The sequence below is a fragment of the Ornithorhynchus anatinus genome, chromosome 4 (genome assembly GCF_004115215.2).
Source record: "Ornithorhynchus anatinus isolate Pmale09 chromosome 4, mOrnAna1.pri.v4, whole genome shotgun sequence".
NCBI classification, from domain to species: Eukaryota; Metazoa; Chordata; class Mammalia; order Monotremata; family Ornithorhynchidae; genus Ornithorhynchus; species Ornithorhynchus anatinus.
In genome coordinates, this window is record NC_041731.1 from 40,451,503 (window position 1) to 40,463,388 (window position 11,886).

An 11,886-nucleotide genomic window follows, 5' to 3' on the forward strand; every position below is an offset into this window, starting at 1 on the left:
CTTTCCACTAAGCCATGCTGCTTCTCTGTGCTTGATTAATCATGGCATGAACATATCCTTTCTTCTGGACTCTAAAGCAACAGATGAGACTGTGGAAATTGTAGAATCCTGAAATCCTAAAACTGTAAAGAACTTTGAGAATACTTCTAGGTGGGTGAAAGGCTTCACTATGCAAGTCAGGGGGCAGTCTCTTTTTTCCTTAAAGCTCCTCAGGATCGGAGATGACTCAACCTCTCTCGGTAGCCTTTCTACACTAACCACTCTGACAAGCAGGGAGTTCTTTGTTGTGTCCGACTGAATCCTGTCTTGCTCCAGAGAGTTCATTTAAACACGAGAAAGAACTTCTGGACTGACTAACCTATTGGACCCGTAGCATTTCTACAGAAGAGGCTGACCCTAATAAAAGATATGTTTGGGGTTGGGGTTCTCAAAATAGTGAGCTTTCTCACCCTCAGAGTTCTTGAACCGCTGGTGGGTCATTATTCCCCAAAGCAACCCATGAGAAAGCCCACTGGGACTGCTGGTTTCTTGTTCCAAGTTGCTCTTCACGAGGGGCAAGGCTGATTTTATCATCTTTAGCAACAGTACTTTTTCAAGTGTTGACTTGAGCCAATACATTCCTGACATCCACTTAGACTGTGAGCCCCTCGAGAGACAGGGCCTGTTGTCTGACCTGATTTACTTGAATCTACCCCCATGACAGTCATATTATTGAGCACTCACTTGATGCGGAGCACTGTACTAAGTGCTTGGAAGAGTATATATAACAATAAACAGACACATTTTCTTCCCACAGTGAGCTTACAGTCCAGTGTTTAGTACAGTGCTTGCCACATAGTAAGTACTTAACAAATGCCACCTCCTCCTGTCAGAGTCTCTCTAGCTTTCCTATAATCCACTGCCAGTCTATCTTGGGGTTTTGACAACCAAGCCATTCCACCAATGCTTTGTAGTGATCAATTCATTGATCAATTAATCCGTGACATTTCTCGAGTACCTACTAAATGCAGAAAGCGATATTAAGCACTTGGAAGAGTATGCTAGAGGCAGAATCTCCTCTCAGGAAGTTCACAATCTAATTGAGGGAATTGATTTACAAATAGTGCCAAGGAAGAATAAAAAAATTGCAGGTACAAATTTGTCATAATGAAATATCAAAATAAAAATTGAATATACCACTGAATATGCATACTGTATGTTCTTGTGTGCTGAAAATGGGTATGAGTACCTAAATGTTAAGGCTGCCTATTGAGTTATTGCAACTTGGGGTTTGGGGAATTCATTGGTAAAGGGCTCCTGATCTATGGGGGCTATGAAGATGGAGGAGGGCTACAGTCTGGTGAATTTGCCAAGGGAGGGAGTTCCAAGATGGAGGAATAGTGAGCATCCTCACTTTGCTCCTCTAATACCAAGCCACTCACTGTACCTCTTTCTCAACTATCTCGTCGACTCCTCGTACACGTCTTGCCTCTGTCCTGGAACTCCTTCCCCCTTCATAACCCACAGACAATCACTCCCTTCAAAGCCTAATTAAAATCTTATCTCCTCCAGGAAGCTTTCCCTGACTAAGTTCTCATTCCCCTACTCCTTCTCCCTTCTGCATCACCCTTTCAGTTGGATTTGAATGCTGTATCCACCTCATCCTCAGCCCCTCAACATTCATGTACACATCTGCCATCGATTTCAATATTTGCCTCCCCCTCTAGATTGTAAACTCCTCAAGGGCAGTGAACATGTCCACTGACTCTGTTACACTGTACTGTCCCAAGTACTTAGTACAGTGCTCTACACACAGTAAGTGCTTGATAAATACAGTTGATTGATTCAGAGCCTTGTGCCGAGTGAAGTTTGGGGAAGGCGATCCAGATGTGGAGACAAATTGAAGGGGGAAGAGGTTGCCATTGTTTCTATATGTCCTTCAAACCAGTGAGCCATTCTGCTTCACCAAATTGAGAGTGACTGTCAGCCGGAGACTTGGATTAGATTGGACTGTTCCCAGCCCTTGGATGTGAACACCCGGGTTTCACCATTAGCTTTAAGGAACTCAATCAGCTCTCCCCACTCTTACCTGAACTCGTTGATCTTCTACTACAACCCAGCCTGCAAACTTCACTCCTCTAATGCCAATCTACTCACTATCTTAATCTCACCTATCCTACCGTTAATCCTTTGCCTGTGTCCTTCCTCTCTGGAACTCCCTTTTTTTCATATATAACATACCATCACTCTTCTCACCTTCAAAGCCTCATTAAAATCATATCTCCTCTAAGGGACCTCCAAGAGACCAAGAAAAAAAGCCCTCCTTTTCCCTACCCATTGCATTCCTGCATCATCAATCAATCGATCGATCACATTTATTGAGTGCTTACTACTCACAAAGCTTTACTAAGCTCTTGAGAGGGTACAATACAACAGAGTTGGCAGACACACTCCCTGTCCCTAACAAGTTTACAATCTAGAGGGGGAGACAGACATCAGTGCTGTGGGGATATATCCCTTAGGGTAGGGAAAAGAGCAGGGGTAGGAGTCAGGAGACCTAAATTCTAATTCTGACTCTGCACTTGATTGTTACATGCTGCATGACCTTGGGCAAGTCACTTACCTTCTCTGTACCTCAGTTACCTCATCTGCAAAATGGGGATGAAGACTGTGAACCCTATGTGAGCCTCTATGTGGGACAGGGACTATGTTTGACCTATTTATCTTGTAACTACCCTAGCACTTAGTACAATGCCCTGCACATAGTAAGTGCTTAACAAATACCATAATTATTATTATAATTATTAATAATTATTAATTATTACATGAATTTGGGCTAGTCAATTTATCTGTGCTTCAATTTCCTCATCTGTAAAATTAGGATTAGAATTTTGTTCTCTCTCCCCATTAGACTGTAAACCCCATGTAGAACAAGAACTTTGCCTGATCTGAGTGTATTGTTTCTACCCCAGCACTTACCACAGTGCTTGGCACATAGTAAGCACTTAAATTCCGCAGTTGTTATTATTAGTATTATTATTACTTTGGGCTCATGATCACTCAATCTGGACTCAGTCCCTCATCTGCATAACCCAGGCAAGGCACGGGAAAGGGACACTTGTGTCTTCCACCACACAAAAAGCCACTCAGGCCTTTGAAACCCACCATTGTGTTACGGGATAAACATTTATTGAATATTTCCTGTTTGGCCCAAATCCTATTCAACCCATCTATGGTCTTTTTGTATTTTTAAACAGGGGGGTTGTTTTGCCTGAATGTAAAGGAAAAGTATCTTTAGAAGGTATGGACTGGCGGGGAATTACAAGCCTGAAAAAATAAAATGGACAATCCGTGCCGAGCCTGCTGGCTGTTAGCTTGGAGTTTCTCTCTCCCGAGGCCTGACATGAGCAATGCATTAGGAAGAGGTTGTGGGAATGTGCAGGCGTTGGTTCTCCAGAGACCAGTGGAGCTACAATTGGGGTTTACGGGATATTTGGTTAAGAGTGACGTCAGCTCCGCAGGGCCCACATCTCATTCCCCCTCCCCCGCCCTCCAAGAAGACGTGAATGTGAATGGGCCAGGTCTGGGACATGTCTAGGACACATGATGTCGGGGGGGACACTATTGGAGCAGACGGGGAGAGTTTCCTCAGATCCAGAAACTCGAGTTCGCTCTGTCTTCCGGTTTGCCAGCAAGTGGAGAGTTTGGGCTTTTTTCCACTGTGAAGCTGAGTTCCCGCTAGGCTAGGAAAGGGTGGGGATAGAGGGGCGCCGGTGCCTCCTGGCAGGCCGGGATGAGGAAGAGGACCAAGGGAGGGGCTCTGTGCACCGGGATCATGAGTCGTGGGCCGTGGTGGGTCTCACTGGCTGCGAAAGGACCGGGAACAATGCTGGGACCTCGGAAGGAAGCCCGGCTCCGGCTCTCAGCAGGAGGATGCTGAAGCTGAGGCTCGGGCCATGAAGGGAGCGGTGGGATTGGTCCTAGGGGAGCGCCAGCATTGTATCCCTTCAGACAGAGCGGGCGGCAGAAAGCCAGGGTGGAGGGGGAAGGAAGCCGGGGGGGAAGGGGAGCAGGGGGCTGCAGGCTGGGGAGGCTTGCGGGAGAAGGGAGGCTATGGCCATAATTGGGGAAGCAAGTCCTAGCACTCTCGAAAAACGGAGATTGTCGGCCCCAACCCGGTCCGGGCCGACCCTCGAACTTGGCACTCCAGCAGCATGACCAATGCTTTCCACTCCCTTCCCTCCCATGTTGAGCCCAGTCCTGACCCAGCCTCGGGGCCACGGATCAAGTCCAGAGCAGGCCTGGGGACGCAGAGGAGAAGAAGCACCGTGGTCCAGGTCAGAGGTCTTCTAGAGAGCTGAACTTCCTCTCTGGATCAGAAGACACTGGTTCAATAGAGAAGAAATTCTGTGTGTGTGGTTGGAGGGTGGGAGTCAGGTATTCTCTAAGGAATACTGTGGGGGACAGGGGAGAGGGAAGTGCTCTCAGGTCAAGCCCCACTAGATTTTTAAGCTCATTGAGGGCAGGGATCATGCAAACCAACTCTAATAATAATAATAAAGATAATAATTATGGCATTTGTTAAGTGCTTCCTATGTGTCAGGCACTGAACGAAGTTTAGGGGTAGATACTACTTCATCAGATTGGACAAAGTCCCTGTCTCATTTGGGGCTCACAGTCTCAATCCCCATTTTACAGATGAGGGAAAAGAGACACAGAGAAGGGAAATGACTTGCCCAAAGTCACATAGCAGACAATTGGCAGAGTGAGGATTAGAACCCATGACCTTCTATCTCCCATGCCCGTGCTTTATCCACTAAACTAGACTGTTTCCCAAGTGCTTAGCACAGTGCTTTGCACCTAGTAAACACTCAATAAATACAACTGATTGATTTCCTTCCTTCAAACAAACCTGCTAGAAGTTGACATCCTCTGCCGGCTTAGCAAATTTTCCTGAGGGCCTCTGCCCACATTTAGGACAGACTCTTTTTCTGCCCCTTTCCACTTTTATCCCCTTTGCCTGTCCATGAGAAGGCCTGGTCAGGAGTGATCACTGAACACTGAGACAAGAAACCCAGGGCAGCAGGGACCAATGAGAAAAGTGTGGGGGCTTTTTTGGGGGGTGGGGACAGTTATTGTGTTTGTTAAGTGCTTACTATATCTCAGGCGCTCTACTAAACACTGGGGTAGGTACAAGATAATCAGGTTGGACAGAGTCCATGTCGCACACGGAGTTCACAGTCTTAATCCCCATTTTCCAGATGAGGTAACAGGCGCACAGAGGTTAAGTGACTTATCCAAGATCACACAGCAGACAAGTGGTCAGAATTAGAACCCAGATCATCCTGACTCCCAGTCCCATGTTCTATCCACTAGGCCACACTGCTTCTAGGCCAGATGTTCCAGGAAGCTGAGAACGGCTCTCCAGGCACCTGTTCTCCTGCCCCGGGGCCAGGGAATCACCCGGGGTGGCCCATCCCTGGCTTCTTGGCCACCACAGTGATGATCACTGCAGTCACTCAAGGAGCTGGGCACAGACTTACAGGAAAGTTACAGAAATGTCCTTTTGTTGAGCAAAACAATAATACTTTTCAGTCTGAGCGTCCCTTATCGCTGGGGCCCTTGGTGAGAAGAAACATATTGGCTCTGTGAGCAGCACAGTCTTTGGAGATACCAGCTCCCCAACTCCCCCCACCCCCAAAAACTTCCCAGTGAGAAAGAAAAGCCCAGATTCCAAAGCAAAAACCTGATAATGTTTTTTTTTCTTTCCCTGGATGTGCCTGTGAGCACTGGAAACTGGTGAAATCTGAGTCCTCCCATCAGATAAGACTTTCTTTCAATGCACAATAGGCCTGGGCATTTTTTTTCCTTTTAGCTGGTGCTGTCCCCTCGCAATTTCACAAGAAGTGGGGAGGGGACCCCAACTCCTGGGTTCTAATTCCAGCTCCGCCACTTGTCTGCAGTGGGACCTCAGGCCAGTCACTTCACTTCTCCATGCCTCAGTTCTCTCATCCGCAAAATTCTGCCTCCTACCTGGACTGTGAGCCCCATGTCGGACCTGATTTGAGCCCGTTACTGGGCAGGGATTGTCTCTATCTGTAGCCGAATTGTACATTCCAAGTGCTTAGTACAGTGCTCTGCACATAATAAGCGCTCAGTAAATACTACTGAATGAATGAATGGTCATTGGAATTTGAAGGGGACTGTGACTCTGCCTCAGCAGGGTCAGGGATTTGTATGTTGGGGGCCTGGTCTCTGGAGAGGACTCTCTGAAGTCTGAAGACTGCTCCCTGCCAAAGATTCCTTTTGGCACATTTCTTCCCAAGATCTCCTTCCCCCCTCCGAGGCCAACCCTCCAGAACACGCTCTGTAAGCCCTTCCCTTCCCCAAGACTTCTGTGTCTTTGCTGCCCTCGGGGCTGGGGACCCTGAAACCTGAGATTCAGTTTCTACCTACCTCTGGAAGTGAAAAGCAGGTGTGAACCCCACTCATCTAGGATGTGCAGTTGTTTGGAAAGCCAGGAGGCTGAGGTGAACATGGGGCAGCCGGGGAGGCTTGGAAACGGATCTCCAATCCCAGAGGAGCCTTGCTTTGGGGCTCTTTGCCCCAGTTGGCAGACTCCATCCAGACTTGACATCCACTCCGGATCATGGCCACCTCATAGTCAATGTCTATGCAAGTTGTGTGAGATGGACATGGACTATTTTTTACGGTATTTGTTAAGCGCTTGCTATGTCCCAGGCACTGTACTAAGCACTGAGGAACATACAAGCCAATAGGATTGGACCCAATCCATGTCCCACACCAGGCTGCTCCGACAGGCAGGCAGAAGGCATCCCTCCACCCACCCGTCCCTCCCCGTGTTTCCCAGCAGCACCCTCTCTCAACAATTCCCGCCTCGAGATCCAAGACTGTGACCTGAGCAAGGGCTCACAGGGGGACATTTTCCGGCTGTCTGGTTCCCAGGCCCGAACCCAAAATGGTTGGATCCAGGCCAGGTTTGGGGATGAAATTTATGTCTAAGCAAACCCAGGGGTCTCACTCTGTGTTCTTCCCAAATGGAAAAAGGGCAGGAAAGGAATTCTGGATCCTCCCTGAGTAATGCCCCACGTAAACCTCACACCGTTGACATTAAGTATCTCCAATGGACATTAAGCATCTCCCGCTCAGATGGAGCTCTGAAGCCTAAGCTAAAGGAGATTCAATCCTGCCAGAGGGCTGTTTTGCAGGAGGACCTATTGTGGGGGGCAGGGAGGGTTCCACCACTCCAGGACCCTACTGCAGCTGCTCAGGGGCCAAAATGGAGCCCCTGGACCTCCATTACCCAGGCTTCCACTCTGCACTTCCTCTCCCGGAGAAGAATGGGACCCAGAGGCAATGGGAGTGCTTGGAAGGGATGGGGCATGCCCAGGCGTCTCCTCTCTCTTTCAGCAGAGAGAAAACCAAGTGCCGTCAAAGGAAGGGGTGGGGAGGAGGGCGAGAAATCCCCAGTGAGCCTCGGGCTCAGAGACACCGAACTGCTGGAAGGCCTGTGATCAGGCCCCTGCTCATTCGCTGGAGCCAGCGGCAGCGGTTTCCGGCAGTCGATGTCACCCTTCAGAAACTTCGTACAGGTGAGATAAGAGGACTTTCCCTTGGGAACGTTTCTCTGAGCTTCCACCAGCTCCTGAAGACGGGCCCACACTGCCCCACTCTCCTACAGATGGTGACAGCTCAGCTCAGCTCTTCCGTCCTCCTGATAATCGGGGAAGGCCACCCTCCGGTACCACTCTGCCTCTTTCCCCTCCCAATCCCCTGCCACGGCTACAGTGCTGGCCCTCTGCCCCCGGCCCCGTGCTCAACTCACCTAGGACATAGGGGCAACCCAAATAGCACTCACCTGTGACACCAGGTGGCCCTGGGCCTTTTTCCCCAATCTCCACCCTCCAAACTCCTTCTCACCAACCCCAGAGGCTCCAGGAGTTGCGTCTCGATTCGTGAGAAGTTGTTCCAATGGCTAAATATGGAACAAGACAGAAAGCAGATTTTATTTTGAGTGACTCTAATTGCATCCCCAGCCGCCCGAGGCTTATTTATAGATTTATAGTCTTGAGGTCGCTGTTGCTACTGGGACTCCACTAGAAGCATTATATTTATTGTCCTTGGGTAACTTGAGTTTTTGCCTAGAAAACCCACTCTTGAAGTCCACAAGGACCTAAGATTGGCCAGCCTTTCAGATAGACTTCACTCCCAGATTCCTCTGGCAGTGCTGAAGCTTTAGTGTCTGAGTTTTCTTTGACTACTGTACTCTAATTCTGTTGTATTGTACTCTCTCAAGTTCTTAATACAGCTTAGTACAGTGTTCTGTAAATAGTAAGTAAATACCACTGATTGATTGATTTCATTGAAAATGGCAGTAGGGCCTCCATACCATTCAATCAATGCTAGTGTGGTCTAGTGGGTAGAGCACGGGCCTGGGAGTCAGAAGGATCTGGCTTCCAATCCTAGCTCTGCCACTTCTCTGCTGTGTGGCCTTGGGCAAGTCACTTAACTTCTCTGTGTCTCAGTAACCTCATCTGTAAAATAGGGATTAAGACTGTGAGACCCACGCAGGACATGGATTGGGTCCAATCCTATTTGCTTGTATCTTCCCCAGTGCTTAGTACAGTGCCTGACACATAGAAAGCGCTTAACAAATACCGTAAAAAATAGTCCATGTCCATCTCACACAACTTACTAACCCCACTCAGCCCTCACAGGCTTAGGGTGACCAGATAACCTGCTTCTGAAAATTCTTTCTCATCAGCTATGGCAAAGGCAGGGCAGCAGGGAGGAGAAAGAGGAGGAGAAAGAGAAGACCTGTGTGACCTGGGCAAGTTGCTTCACTTCTCTGTGCCTGTTACCTCATCTGTGAAATGGGATTTAAGGCAGTGAGTCCCAGAAAGGACGTGTACTGTGCCTGATCTGATTACCCTTGTATCTACCCCAGCACTTAGTACAGGACTTGGTACATAGTAAAGACAACAAATACCATTAGAAAAAATATCAGTCTGCCCATTCCAGTGTTCTGCCTTCTACCCTGACCTACAGCTGACACCGCAGATCATTGTTATCGACAAAAATTATTCTCTGCCAATGAAAGATCTTTTCCTCTAGGAGCAGTCAGATGGACTAAGAATGATACTTGGCTTTTGCAGAGAGCAATTCTCACCAAGGAGAACAAATCCCTTTCACATATAAGAACACAGAAACAACAGCAATACTATGAGCAGGGATCCCAATCTACAAACTCTGTGGTAGTGTTCTCCCCCAGGTGCTCAGTACAGTGTTCTGTACACAGTAAGTGCTCAATAAATACCACTGATGGATCGACTGATTGCCATTACTCGGTCAGACCAAACCCAGGAAGCTGTGTCTGACTGTGACAAGATACTTGAAGAACAATGTGTATCTCCAGAAGAAATTTCCTGACCTCTCTCAAAATCCACCCCTTCCACATGTGCATCCGACCCCATTCCTTCTCACCTTACCAAGACACTTGCCCCCTCCTTTCTTCCCTCCCTAAATGCTACCTTCAACTGTTCACTCTCCAATGGATTCTTCCCCACTGCTTGCCCCACATGCCCATATCTCTCCTATTCTAAAAAAATCCTTCCTTGACCCCACAGCTCCCTCCAGTTATCACCCCATCTCCCTTCTACCCTTCCTCTCCAAACTCCTTGAGAGAGCCATCTACAATTGTCTCAAGTTCCTCTCCTCCAACGCTCTCTTTGACCCCCTCCAATCTGGTTTCCATCCCCTTCACTCCACAGAAGCCACTCGCTCAAAGATCTCCTTCTTGCCAAACTCAACTCCATCTTAATCCTTCTTGACCTCAACTCCATCGTAATCCTCCTCCTCGACTTCTTAGCTGCCTTTGACCATGTCAACCACCCCCTTCTTCTGGAAACATTAACCAACCTTGGCTTCACTGACACTGTCCTCTCCCAGTTCTCCTATTTCTCTGGCCACTCATTCTCTGTTTTTTTCTCAGACTCCTCCACTGCCTCCCATCCCCTAACTGTGGTTGACCCTCAAGGTTCAGTTTTGGGTCCCCTTCTATTTTCTATCTATGCTCTCTCCCTTGGAGAACTCATTTGTTCACAAGGCTTCAACTACAACCTCCATGCTGATGTCACCCAAATCTACATCTCCAGCCCCGATTTCTCTCCCTCTCTGCAATCTCACATCTCTTCCTGCCTTCAAGACATTACTTAGATGTCCTCTCGTCACCTCAAACTTAATATGGCTAAAACTGAATTTATCTTCCTATCCAAACCTCATCCTCCTGCTCACTTTCCCATCACAGTTGACAGCATCACCATCCTTCCTGACTCACAAGCCCATAACCTTGGCATTATCCTTGACTCCTCACTCTCATTCAATCCACATATTCAGGTCATTACTAAATTCTGTCAGTTCTACCTCTACAACATCACAAAAATCCGCACTTCCTCTCCATCCAAAGTGCTACCACACCAATGCAAGCACTTATCCTATCTAACCTTGATTATTGTGTCAGTGTCCTTACTGACCTCCCTGCCTTCTGACTCTCCCCGCTCCAGGCTGTACTCCACTCTGCTGCCCAAATCAGTTGTCTTCAAAAATGTTCAGACCATGTTTCCCCACTCCTCAAGAAACTCCAGTGGTTGTCCTTCCACCTTCACATCAAACAAAAACTCCTCACCATTGGTTTTAAAGCACGCAATCACCCTGCCCCCTCCTACCTCACCTCACTACTCTTTTACTACAACCCAGACCGCTTACTTTGGTTCTAATGCTAACCTTCTCATTCTGCCTGAATCTCATCTATCTCGCCGCCAAGCTCTCGCCCACATCCTACTTCTGGCCTAGAGCACCCTCCCTCCTCATATCAGACAGATATTTGCTCTCCCCTACTTCAAAGCCTATTGAAGGCACAGCTCCTCCAAGAAGGCTTCCCTGACTAAGCCCTTCTCTCCTCTTCTCCCACTACCTTCTGCAGTGCCCTGACTTGCTCTCTTCATGCATCCTCCCTTCCATCCCCACAGCATAGATGTATATATTTGTAATTTATTTAGTTATTTATGTACAATGCTTTGTGCACAGTAAGTGCTCAATACGATTGAAGGAATGAATCAATCAATCAATCAATCAATGGTGCTTACTGTGTGCCGAGGACTGTACTAAGTGCTAAGCACTAAGGAGAGCTTATGTAATGGTTCCTCTCCTTGAACATATAACAGGAATGTGGCTTCTGACATCTTTAATTTTTCCCTCTGCAGCCCAACTCCCCTCCCCATAACCCATTATTGACCTCTCGTTCATGAATTTATCCAAATCCCTCTTGAACCAACTGATATTTTCAGCTGGGACCGCTTCCTGTGGTAACAAATTCCATATGCTAACCACCCGCTGTGTGAAGAAGTGCTTCCTCTTGTTTGTTTGAACCTCCAGCCTTCCAGTTTCAACTGGTGCCCTTTATTCTAGAGGTTGTGGGATAAACGTTTTCAGTGACTTCTTCAACACTCCAGTGTAGGACGGGGGAGGGCCGAGGTCCTATTCCCCATACTGTGGAGAAACAGTGGGAAGCAGTGTGGCCTAATGGATAGATCCCGGGCCTTGGAGTCAGAAGGACTTAGCTTCTAATCTCGGCTCCACCACTTGTCTCCTGGGTGATCTTGAGCAAATCCCTTCACTTCTCCATGCCTCAGTTCCCTCATCTGTAAAACAGGGATTGACTGTGAGCCCCATTTGGGCCTTGGTTTGTTTTGTTGCCTGTCTCCCCTTTCTAGACTGTGAGCCCACTGTTGGGTAGGGATGGTCACTATCTGTTGCCGAATTGTACTTTCCAAGCGCTTAGTACAGTGCTCTGCACACAGTACATGCTCAATAAATACGACTGAATGA